The 13160-nt window shown below is 33.4% G+C and overlaps 1 protein-coding gene across 7 annotated transcripts in view; it reads right to left on the bottom strand.

The window, feature by feature from the left end:
• Positions 1–12378, bottom strand: part of heph (polypyrimidine tract-binding protein 1 heph) — a 728190-nt gene extending 715812 nt beyond the window's left edge. For 6 of the 7 annotated variants that reach the window (XR_015822765.1, XR_015822764.1, XM_088229267.1 and 3 more), the window contains exon 1: positions 12121–12378. The gene's annotated coding sequence lies outside the window, so the exon portion shown is untranslated. Of the gene's footprint in view, positions 1–12116 lie in introns of all 7 variants that reach the window. The other variant, XM_088229265.1, reaches the window with a different exon arrangement.
• Positions 12379–13160: the final 782 nt, after the last annotated feature.

Here is a 13160-nt window from a genome sequence, read left to right as displayed (position 1 = left end):
CATTTTAGGCTCATATTCTCACTCTAGAAATTTCTGTGGATTCTAGAAACCGGTCAATTAGATACATGTGTTTTTACCCACATGGCGAATAGTAAGTATTATAGGGGAGGGTGGGGCATGATGGGGCCTTTAAGGTAATACGTCAATAAAACGTGTTTCTTTTTTTAAATCCTTTAAAATAAATTTATTTTTATAAACTTTGATCTTTAATCTAACAAACGTGTTACAAAAAAATTAAAAATAAGATAAAAAAACTTGTGAAATAAATCAATTAAAAACAGTCGTAATTATCCCGTCTTGCCCCATTGGTGGGGAAAGATGGGGTACCGCCTACTGCGGTTCGCAACTAGGACAGACAAGGATGGTGTCTTGTTTTTTTTCGTCTACTCCAGCGCATGAACAGTGTGCCCAGCTCTGGCACATTTGACACGCTATCCAGCCTTTATTTGACTCAACGTATGACCCTCTACAAAACAGGCACTCTGTATCATCTTCATCATTTATGGAAGAAGAGTTACGTCTTGATCGTTTCGATGGCTACTTCATTTCCATTAAAAACTGTCTGCTTAGGACCCAAAAAAACCTTCACCTTATCTATCCTGTTATTATTTTGCCTGGCCAACATAACTTTTTGCTCCAAAGTAGTTTGAGGAATTGAATAAAATCTTGCAGCTAGTTTATATCCTTTTCTTCTTTCTGAAATATCTTCTTTATCTCGATTCATGCATTCCTTTGACCAACTCTCTTTCTTGGTCTTTCAAACGTAGTTTCGGACCATATTCTGCTTACACAAAGAAATTAAAAACTGTTACTACATTGTGTTCAAGCAATGAGGTAAGATGGGGCACCGATACCCTGTCTTGCCCCTTTTACGATGCTTGTTAACAACGTTTATTGTTTACGAAATACAATTTCTCTGGAAATAATTTATGAACTTACTGTAAATGACAATACTTTGTAAAGCGACCATCAGCCAGTTAAAATCACGATATGCTTCCTTTAATGTCCCAAGCAGCAAAACTCGATAAAAAAACATACAATTTGCGAAAAACACGTTAAGTATCGCTGCGTATCAGAGCGTGCACACATGTCCTCTGCAATTGCATCATTGGTGGGGGGTCAAAGGAGATCATCAAATGGCGTAATATGACAGGAGCTACTCGGCAGATTTTAGCTTTTATCGCAAGGCCCCATCTTGCCCCACTACCCTATTATGCCCCACCTTCCCCTACGACATGTTGTAAAAACAAAAATAATATTTTTATCGTTATGATACACAATAACATTATCTTCATTTATTAAAAAAACTAGTTCAAGAGCCATATTTTAAAGGTGTAAATCATGTTAAATAAACGATTTAAAATATCCATTTCAATCGTGTAATTTTTTTTTTCTAGAAAATCTATAGGGACATAATTATACGGAAAAACTGATTTTTAAAAAAATGACGGCATTAGCGGTAATCATTCAAGGTCACAAGCTTAAGGTTTTACTAAGGGCCCTATGTCCACCGATCCTGTTTAGTTTCAAAACACCATTACATTTTTTCTCAAAAAAAGTACAAACCGAACAAATGACCTTGAACGTTCCCTACTTATAATAAATCTCGACAACCACCAAATGGGTCTTAACCTGGTTTCACTGTCACATAACGTGTATTAAAACAAAGCTACTCATATTTTTATATCTCCAAAAAAATAAAATTAGTAGGTCATATTCGTTTTTTACCAAAAATTACCGTAAAGACTATATAATACCGTATTTTACCAAAGTCTGGTAACATTCCCGTAAAATACCACGGTAATTTTACCGCTTTGCATATCTACATGGGAATATGGTCGTAGGTAGGTAGCGATTTCATTTTGGAAGCTTTTTTATTTTTACTTATTTAATGCCAGACAAACGCAATAATCAGTACACCCCGAGGCTAACTAATCTCAACTCAATTTCCTATTCCGAATAAATTTCTAAATAATAATAATAAATGTCGATCCACCCTAATTTTACCGTGCTGTGTGGATTTGGATGATATGTGTGAAATGGGTCTAAGGCCTTTAGTAAAAAGCAAATTTGGGACTTTTTGCCTGTTGTGGTGGAAAAAAGTCGGTATATAAAAATTCAAATCGATAAACTATATACTAAATTATTGAGTGTAGGTATACCGGAATAGTATCTATATTATATCAGATTTCCCATCACTTTTTACCTATTCACGCCTTAATCGTTTACCAAACACTTCTTCGCGAGTTTCGATCGGCGGAAAGGTGTCAGAGATACCTAATACACATGCCCGTATCTCGCGCTATCTGTATAGTCAAGGAACCTGACAAGAAGAACCTATCGAAATGGCGAAGGAGGGGAGAAGGCTCGGGGAGGGGGTGGAACGCTGCATCATTAGTATTTCAGGGATGGAACAAAGGATTTGTAGGGCCGACTCCAATACCTCGAGGAATACCAGACGAAAGCAATTATAATACGTTGTGGTGAAAAGGTTTTATCCAATCCTATTACAGCACAGTAAACTATGCTTTGTTTAGTAGTTCAATTCAACTTCTGGAAAAATTGTAATGTGAAATCTGTAGCTTAAAATATACATACGTCTGCATAGCCTATAAGTGTGAAAGTATGGCAAATAATGATGTGAATCATAAACGTCTGCATATTTGAATAATGATCCTGTTAGAAACTCTTTTTTATGAGGTTTTTTCAAAGGAACAACCCGCTAAGCCTCTATTTTAGAGGCTTGTCAGCGGCTGAGATGAGAAGATATATTGGGAAGTTATAAAAAATACACCACAATACCAATTTTAAAAAAAATACTCCTTCGATTATTTTAGTGCAATAAGTGGGAATCGACCCCGTGACGTTAGTTCCACAGTTGGTCGTTTAACCAACTACGCCACGGCGCCTGTGGCTAAATATATTTATTTTTTTACATTACATTTCATTACACATTTCACAACTTGATTCCCGTTTTGAAGCGCGGTGTTTCACGTTTAGTATAAAATACAGATTTATAAATTAGGTATTTTATAATAATTAAAATATTTGTTTTTTTTTTTCAGAGAAAATAAATACATACATTATTGTAATTAACCCAAGTATTTCAATATTGGGGCCATTTTCCACCAGTTGTAAATAACTTTTGAAAATGGGAATTACGATGGGGTAGAATGGGGTTCGAACCTCGGACCATAATCCGTTTCATATGTACCGCACTAATGATATTATTATGTGTTTTATCTTTTTTATTATAATTTATGTATTTCTATATATAAGTAGGAGAAGGGGGGCATGACGGGGTATGGAGGAAAAATGGAGCCCCCTTATAAAAGCCAAAATTTATTGAGTAGCTTCAAGCGTACCACGACAATTCGTTCTCTCCCTGACCTTACGCCAGTGATGCAATCACAGTGGCGATCAGTGAATTTTCTTGGGTGCAACAATACTTAACGTTTTTTTTGAAAATTTTATCTTATTATACCTAATTTTACTGCTTGTGACATAAATAAACAAAACGCAAGTGGCCATCAAAATTATTGATATGTGTGTACTTTCACTAGTGTGTCACGATGATTTTTTTTTGGATTAATTTCGTACATTTTTTAAAAAATTTATAAAAAGAAATGCGTTTTACTGACGTCTAATTTTAAAAGTCCCACCCCGTCTTGCCCCACGTTCCCCTATGAGTGTATATGTTTTATTATACATATATATATATAAATATATTTTTATATATATATATTAATATATATATATTATTATTTAGACAGTATGAGCATAATTTAAATCATGTGAATGAATGCCTAGACACAGGTTGTGCCCAGTGAGGTATTTATAAAGATTTTTTAACGTAAAACACGAAAATAAAAAGTAGTTTTACATAAGTAAAGGAAATTAAAAAAAAAACAATTTAAAACCGATGTAAATATTAATTAAAATCATAAGACGGCAAATATTAATTTTAATCTCTTTATCGCACCAAAGATATTTTTGAATAACGTATACGCTCTCAAGGACAAAATTAATTTTAAACAGAGGGTAAGAGACTGGATTTTCTTTGGAGGGAGTGATTTGAGTTGGAAACTCTTTGACGATTTTTCAGTGATTTGAATTGGTAATGCGATTATTTCATGTTATCCAAATGTTTGTCATTGTTTTGTTCTTTCTATATTGATGTGCCATGTGTTGTTTTTTAATGATGTTGTTTTCAAAAATATGTTTCATCCAAACTCAACACAGGAATTTAGTCTTACGGAGTTGGGACGTGTCCTAATAAATGTAAATTAATAAGCTGTTTGTGATTGTACGAATTAATAAATAATAATTAAATAATTTCGAAAGATAATTTGACAAAAAAGAAAACGCATTTTGTTTTTGACAAACAAATTTTTACATAGGAATGAATAACAACGGGGTTCCAAATAAACAAATAATAACAGTTTTAAGAGCGTTACTTTAAAGCGTTATTCATTTTGTTTATTCGACATTACATGAAAGGCATAATTTTATTTAACGTTTAACAAAAAACATAAAATTGCAGGACTATAAGAATAATAAGGACGAGGTTGTCATTTTTTTTAAAGTTTGAGATTAGCAATTGGAAAAAATTGACAAATCCGCTTTCCTTCCACTTTACTTTTATTTCTTTTTATAAAACTTGAGATTTTTATGTTTTTTCATTTTGTATTTTTGTAATATTTAATTTAGCACACAATCTTATTTGACATATTATTTAGTACTTCTATTTCTTACTACAGTGTAGAGTGAGCTTCTGGAAACCATATCTCAATTATGTTTTTTTATATATATTATTTTTCTATTGATTCCAATGATACTATTATTTTGTTTTTTTCCAATACTACTGCATTTTACTATTGTACTTTTATTTTGTTAATTTCAATGATACTATTATTTTGTTTATTTGGCTATGTATGAATCTAAATTCGCATAACTTATATTTTAATATTTATGACTGATTATCTTTTCAAAATTGTATTCTTTGGAATTTTATTATTTATATATTGTTTTTTTGGATTGCTTTTATATTGATTCACATGTCATTTTATTTTATTCTAATTAATGTAGTATAGTGTATAGTGTATTTGTATTGTTAATTATAATGGCTTAAAACAGGCACAGCCCTAAAAACCTTAATAAGTTCTCCTGTATTTAAACGAGTTTAATTTTGAATTAATAAATAAATAAGCAACTAAACACATATAGGACATTTGTTTTTTTTTTAATGTACAGAGAGAAAAGTCTAAGAATTGTAATGCAAATTGAAAAATGAGGTTTAATTCGATTTGCGATTAGTCAAAATTAAGATTGAAAATTATCAAGTCTTATTTTTTTTTAAAGATTATGAAAAGTCTTTTGTTATCGAGCACATATTTTATCTGGTTTAGTTTTATGAAAAAACGTTCATTTAAGCTTGACATTGGTCACTATAGAAATCAAATATCGCCTTTAAAATTCACATTCCACTATTTTAATTAAAGACATTGTAAATCCTAGGGCTTGTTATTACTAAATACATATGCCGTTATTCACTTATTGATCGTTCGTAAGGAATTGAAACGATGAAATAAAATAGCATATTCTTCACAGTAATGTCACTCGATGCAGGAAGTTGCCAGGGAATGGATCGAAGGGGTAGATACTAGTCACATACAAGCACATACACAAGTATTAAGTCGGCGTCGGCGTCGGCGTCGTCACAACCCGCGTGTATTAGAAATAAATTGCTTCAGAAGTAAGCGCTTCGTAGGACGGCATTACTGTCTTATATTACACAACATACTTTGCCTTACTTCTCACTGTACTAAGTGGCTAATGCTTACTTACTACTTAGTAACTAACTAATAAAAAATGCTTTCTGAAGCTAAACCCATGTGCCAGTGAGAGTGTGAAGATGCTTCCTTTCTAATTGTTTATTTATTGTATATGCTTACGGCCTAAGCCAATTACAAAAATTATATAAAAAACTGAACTAAAACTATGTAGCAAAGACAAACAAGAAAAATATAATAATGGTTTAAAATAATTTTGAAAAACGGTCAACATATAAGACTTCTAGCTAATCCATGCTAATCCATCTTCATCACACATGATTATTATTATTATTTTATTTTTTTTGTTTTTTGTTTTTTTACAGTATACATAAGAGGTAAAACAGAGTATTAAAAAAAAGGATAATTACATAAAAATGAAATACATATTAACAGTAAAAATAGTAAACAAAAAATCCCACAAAGGCATGGCCTGTTTGTGGGTATAAAAAAAATGTTTATGAATTTTCGCTCCCATAATAAATAGACAGGTATAATATTTTTGTGTAACATAAAAAGAAAAGAAAATATTATTTTTTTATAGTAATTAAAAAAGGAAATAAAAAAAATAAAAAACAAAAATAATAAGGGCAAGAAAATATCATAGAAAAAAAGAGTTGATATCTTTAGTTTGAATCTAGGATAGTGCGTGTTTTTAAAAGAAGGAAAATTTTTAAAGTTTGAGTAAATTTTTGTTCTTAAATATTTATTTTAAAAATTGAAAATAATATATTTGTTTACTTAATAAATTTAAATTAAAAATGAATTTCACGTGTGTATTATCAAAAAGTATCTAAGTAAAATTTGAATGGGCGTTAATACTGACTCGTTATAAATGTATAATTTTTTTCACTATTGGTAGGTACCTCCTTGCTCAAATATCTACATCGAATATTGCGTTGCCCTCAACAATATTTTTTTGAAAAAGGACAAAAAAGACACTGCAAATCGCGATATTATGGAAGAAATATAAAATAGATAACAGACAAGTTTTAAATAATCATGTTTTCCGTCCCCTGTTTACTTATTTGATCTTCTTATCACCAAAATATGTTAGAAATAGTATTAAAGCCGTAAACATTGTAAACAATTTACTAGTCTTGAAGATGCTTACTTAGGCAAAAGCGCTCGTTGGTGAAACTAAAACATGAAATTTTATTGATAACTTTATTTAAAATTTTTCAAAATCAATAACGTTTTTTTAAAAATTAAATTAATTTAGACGATATTGATTAAGTATAAAAAAATAACAATGAAAAACTAGTGTTCATTAGAAATACGAAGATTTTCTGTATTTTTGTACATTTATTTTTGAAAAAAAAAAATAATTTTTTATTGTCTTTTTAATTAATATATTTATTTTAATTAAGATGAGAACAGAAATAAGGAGGGTATCTCTGATAATTTGCGACCGGTCTAGTCTCATTGGGTATTGCGACCATCGCAGGGTTAAAGCATTTTTTCATCAAATACGACGGCAAATTTCTGCGTAACATCACGTCTGATTATGATGAGAATGAAGGCGCAGAATGCCATTTTCTTCGCGTTAGTAACGATCATACTTAATTATACGACATTGAACGTTCATACATAAATTACGTGTTTTTGGGTTTTCCAGTTTATTAGATTGTCGGTAGTAAATGGTATGTTAGTTCGTTAGCTTGTTAGTAGACCGGGAGAACCGAGTTCGATCTGGCAAACCAGAGCCGTTGCCACTTCTTCACCGGCCATTCTATAACAGTTCAAACAGAGCAATTTTTTCGTGGCATTTTGCCGTTTTAAGGACAACCTGATTCGGACGTCTATTAAATTTCAAACCCATCAAGTCCAAAAGAGAAAATCATATCTCACAAATCTATTATATTTGCAAAACCACCTCATTAGATGACATCACATAAGTTCAAAAAAATACAGTTTGCTTTGATGCTTAAGAGAGTTTTAAATACCTTGGAGTACATGTAGCAAAAAATTTCAACATTCAAAAAGAACTGGGAGTGCGGTTAGGAGTAGCAGACGCCACATTCAACAGTATGAAGGCTGTCTGGAGATCGAATATTTACTCAGTGAAAACCAAATGCCGCCTATATAAGGCCTGCACAGCACCGGTTCTCTTCTACGGATAAGATCGTGGCACCTCATTGGGGCCCGAAACAGCAAAATAATGTGTTTTGAGGATACGAGTCTCGGAAGATTCTTGGGTGTACGGTGGTTTGACTAAGCAGAGAATAAAGTAATAAGAGAACAGATACAGCAAACTCCGGTGACAACTGTCATCAAGCGGAGGCGATACGGTTAGCTGGGTCATATACTGCGGATGCCTGCTGAGAGCCTTAACCACGCTTGTCTACTTTTCATGGCATCAGGTTCTTGACGTCCTGGACGTCCACTGCTGCTGACAGCGAGGCTCTTTCTGGACACCATATGCTCCAACTAGGGAGCGGACATGGGATGATGATGATTTTTCTATGCATGCCTGCATTTTTTTTATTACATATTATTTATATACTATAGAAGTATTTTGTTTTTATTTTATTTTATATCTTTTATTTATGATGCTTTGTTAAAAGCATAGGCCGTTGAAATAATAAATGATCAAAGTCATGAAATGAATTGTAAGGTTCGGGCCGAACTATTATGGCACCGGCCATGGGAGCTTCTGTGAGCAATCAACGAATCGAAGGCGAATAAGAGAGGCGCTAAGAGTTTGCGTCAATATTGCCACCTCGGGGCTTCGTGGGGATACTGAAATGAAGTAAAGGATTACTTGTACAACCATGAGAAAGGTCTGAGATATCGCTGTATTTCGTCCGTTGAAAGAACAAAAGCATATTTAACAAATTAAATTTAAATCAATCGCATTTCTTATATTTTACGACCGCCAGAGCGAGGCTCGGGGTCAAAGTGCTTATCCAAGGCCATAAAATTGACACGTTGAGGAAAATCCGACTAAAAATATTTTTTCTTTTATCCAACAAACCGACGTAAGTTTATTGCAAAAAAGCGAACTACGAAAATTTGTAACGATCATTGATTTATCAACTCGATTGAACATAAGAAGCGTTAGCCTGATCATTTTACCTTCATGTGACAAAAAAGATCTGCTTTTAAAAAGTAAAACGGGCATGCTGATTTCATCGAAAGTGTAGTTATTTTTCTTCTTATCACATCATTTATTTTCTCTACGTCTTATCTAAATATGACCACTATCCGTTTGCTCCAGCGTGGATCATAGGAAGCACGTTTGCTTTTCTATCGGCTGTGCTCGATTCTTCAGCTGTTTTAAATAAATTGGAATGCTGATTTCAAAACTGTGGGTCATTATCTTCGACCACGTATTTTTTTTCTCAACAGCTTATCTTAATGGTACCACTCTTCGCTGGATCGATCCTGGATCATAGGAAGCATCTATTGGCTTTTAACCTATTTTGACTGTAGAGGGGCAAATCAAGCCATATGATACCAGAAACAGGTTCATACTTGGCAATACTATTTAATTACAAATAAAAAAGTAGTGAGATGTTGTGTCGCTAGTTATAGTGAAGAGAGAGGGCAACACGAAATAAATTGCCATTTGGCAAACCAATGATTAGTCGAGAGCACAGAGGTCATTCAAGTGACTGTTAATTTTGCATAGTGAAAACGTCAGAATATAATAAGAAAAACAAAAAAAATACCGTATCGTCATATACCACCAGCCAAAGAAATAAGAATAGTCCAGAAGGAGCGTAGAATCATATTTGAATACATCGGAATGTGTCCAATAATTCTCCCTCACTTAGGCACACTTTCACCGCGCGCATTCGTGATTCCGCCGCGTAATGTTGCGCGATGGGAAAAAATATAATTATAACACAAATGTAAGGTAAAAAAAAGCAATCTGTTAATTTCTCTAAAATTTTATTGTGCACGCGAAAATATTTATTGACACAACAGAGTAGATAAGTAAAGGGTCATTTAATAATAAGAGTAATTGAATTATTGAACTTTAAACTTAAAATATAAAACAGATTTTATTTTACGTAGAACGGATATTTTTATATCATGTTAAATAATGTTTGATGCTTTAAAGATAAAGTCGGTAAAATGTCGACGATAGGGCTGTTTAATCCGAGATCCAATTTTCATTAGTTCTCTCATTATATGAGCAAAATAGGGTAAAAAAAAAAGACTACCCTGGCAACACTAACGAAATGTTCAATTTGTTTCTTCGACAATCTGACAGATGGAAAAAAAATTCAATTTTTAAGTAATACATTTGTTACATACACATTAATTTGCTAATTACACATGAAATGTGATCGCATCCTATTTTTTTAAGATCCTAGCAGTATTTCTACACTTTGAAAGAACACAACACGGCATAGTTGAATTCAAATCAGGAGTTGCGTACTGAGCGACGTCTACAAAGAAACTAATGGGTCAAAACGTAAACCTATTCATTTATGAATAGTTTAGTCGCCTTCTGTTAGATGTGCGTATGCGGTTTCTGGACTATTCTCAATTCTATGCCACCAGCTATACATTCAGTGCTTTATTTATCCCAGAGCCAGTTTGAAAAGATTGACCCTCTTTTGAAATACAGGAATACGAGTATGGTATAGGCCGAAGTGACATCAACGATGAAATTTTTGAAATCGAAGATGACTCCGTTTATAAGGAATATAATCAGAGTGACTTGAATGACTTTGCACGAGATTCGGAATTATCTAAAAAGGCTTGGAAACGAGAGTAATATGGTTGAAAAAGGAACTTAGGTATTTTACTTTCGATCAAAAGAAATTGCATCTCTGCAATACTTTTAAAGTAATGTTGGAGTTATGTATTGCCGTAATATATATGGTTTAAAAGAGAAGTTGAGACTTCCAGCCTATAACAACTGAATAGCGATTGTTCTTCGTTAACTCAAAGTGGATATAAGCAACAAAAAAAACGTTAATATGTTTGTTTTTCGTTTGATAAAAGAAATTTACTTCTTACATAAACTCAATCTGACTAACAGTAACTATAAATAGTATTTGTATGAATAAAATCATGCACTGCGAAAAGAATTTTATTCAATATTTTTTTCATGTATTATCCAATGTATGTATATTGTGTAAAGCTTTTGGAACAAAAAGTGTTTATCCTGAAACATAAAAAGTTAAAGTGACAAACAAAAACTCAATCGAAAACAAGTGTCAGATCTAAGTCAACGAAAATTGTGTTCCCCGGTATAATTTTTGCGTTTTCATCAAAATGTACCATATTTTGCACGAAAAACTTAAAATGAAAAGCCCATTAAGACAACATCGAAACAATTATTTAACTTAACATTATTTTAAACTTAATCCGTGAAGCGACCGACCCTAACCAGCCATTAAAAAAATTTTGAAACACTTAAAAATGTCGCAAGTTTTTTTAATGTTTTCTCGTAACACATAATAAATATTTTCGTGTTGATATTTTCAAAGAAAGGGGCATTAAATGCGATAATGGTTATTTTTCCAGACAGCGGCAAGCCAGCCAGTCATATAATTAATTGACACTTACTTAAATCAACCGTCAAAAATAGTATGTCAGTTGTCGGTGTTCCCCAGGTTACGCACGCCCGTTAGTTTTATGATTTATGGCATAGACTTGAAACAGTTTCAGATCATAAACTGAATGATATTATTACAACGGCCAGATATAAATGCCAGGATTATATTGTACGTTGTATTGACGAAACTACGGAAAGTTTACATCGCGGACCGAAACAGAAGAGAGGCTTGATGAAGCTAAATTGGGTTGATTGAAGTCAATTGACTCGTAAAGATTCAGTTAACAGATGAGTCTCGGCTATCAGCCGATAAGGAATAAAAATGTTCCGTTCTCGCGTAGAGCGCGGGGTACGGAGTGCGGACTACGGAATCATCTCAATCATGCGCACTCGCGAGCACGTGTCAACTATATGGCTTACGGCACGGCGAACAGAACTAACTACATGCGTATATAAATTACATTAAGGGACATTACAATTTGTGACCCGCCGTTATTAATTATTCACAAGTATGGCACGTTACCGAGTTCGGGAGGTGATATGGGCGTATCCGCTGTTTGCTATCACACTCCCCTCAACTGACAGAAACATTCAAACATCATAACAAACGCTGGCGGTGTGGGGCGCGGGGTGTGGGGCGATGATACATTTATTTCTCACTTTGATTAATATTGTTCCGAAACAAACAAAACACCGGCCATTCGAAGATATCTCTCTTATCTTTGTATAAAAACAAACAAAGGAAAAAAGTGTTAAATGAAACTTACGTACTTTAAAAAAATATTAATATCCAAAGCGGTTCGCTCTGATGAAACTGAACTGAACGGAAACTTCACCACCACATTGAACACATTGAAGCGTCGGAAACTAATAACGTATTTTTTCAAGAACCAAAACAAACGAAAGCGAAAATGCGCGGGAAAGTAAAGAAAAACACAGCCAAGGGAAATACAGCGAGAAAGAGACACACGACGCGATACGAGAGGTGCAACAGTTTAGACCACGCCGCGCTGAAACAGCTGAATAACTAAAATAATTCCTAAGTCGATGTGAGTTCCTACTGAAATAAAGCCGCGAATAGAGAGAAAATTCGTGACACTAATTTCAACGCGCCGAGTAAAAAGATATCACTGGTATTTTGGCAGCCGCTTTAGTTCCAATGCACATAAGCTTTAGCTTTTCTTCGTGTGTCGTTATACTAGAATATACTCTGTTTATGCGGACAATAAAAATGTTGGTGTGAGTTTGATTGTACACACTAAATTATAGGTGTGTTCGTGTCAGTGTATATCACGGGAGTGAGGTAGTAAACGTTTGCTGGTGTGAGTTTTTTCGGAGGGAACTTAGCTGCGATTGTGTGAAGTTACCGACACACCGCCGCCTCCTACCGCCCCCTCTCAGGCAGATCGTCGCCTTTTGTACGTGAGTATGACGTTAAACATTCGCGGAGTAGAGACTAACTACCTACTTACTACTTCCCAGTCTTACCTCTTACCCGTGAATTCTTAGAAGTTCGGAGGGCTTACGACCCATTAAAGTTTTCGATAAATCAATTAAGTTCAATTTTGTCTAGTAAATATATTTTTTTTAACTGTCAAAAATGATGTAAATGAGATTAAGAAAAAATAAGTAAAACATAAAGTCGACCTGACTTGAAAAATTAAGTCCCTAACTTACTTTTATTCAGAGGTGAGTAAAAACCGTTTTAACTTCACCAAGTTTTTTTTAAATATATTTTTTTACAAATAATCAAACACTGGACGAATAAATAAGTTTTGCAAGTATATAAAATTGTACATTGTTCGAAGTCC

Source organism: Micrasema longulum, unplaced genomic scaffold (assembly GCF_059751315.1).
Source record: "Micrasema longulum isolate JH-2025_06_02 unplaced genomic scaffold, ASM5975131v1 h1tg000657l, whole genome shotgun sequence".
NCBI classification, from domain to species: domain Eukaryota; kingdom Metazoa; phylum Arthropoda; class Insecta; order Trichoptera; family Brachycentridae; genus Micrasema; species Micrasema longulum.
This window is presented reverse-complemented; position numbering and strand designations above follow the sequence as displayed.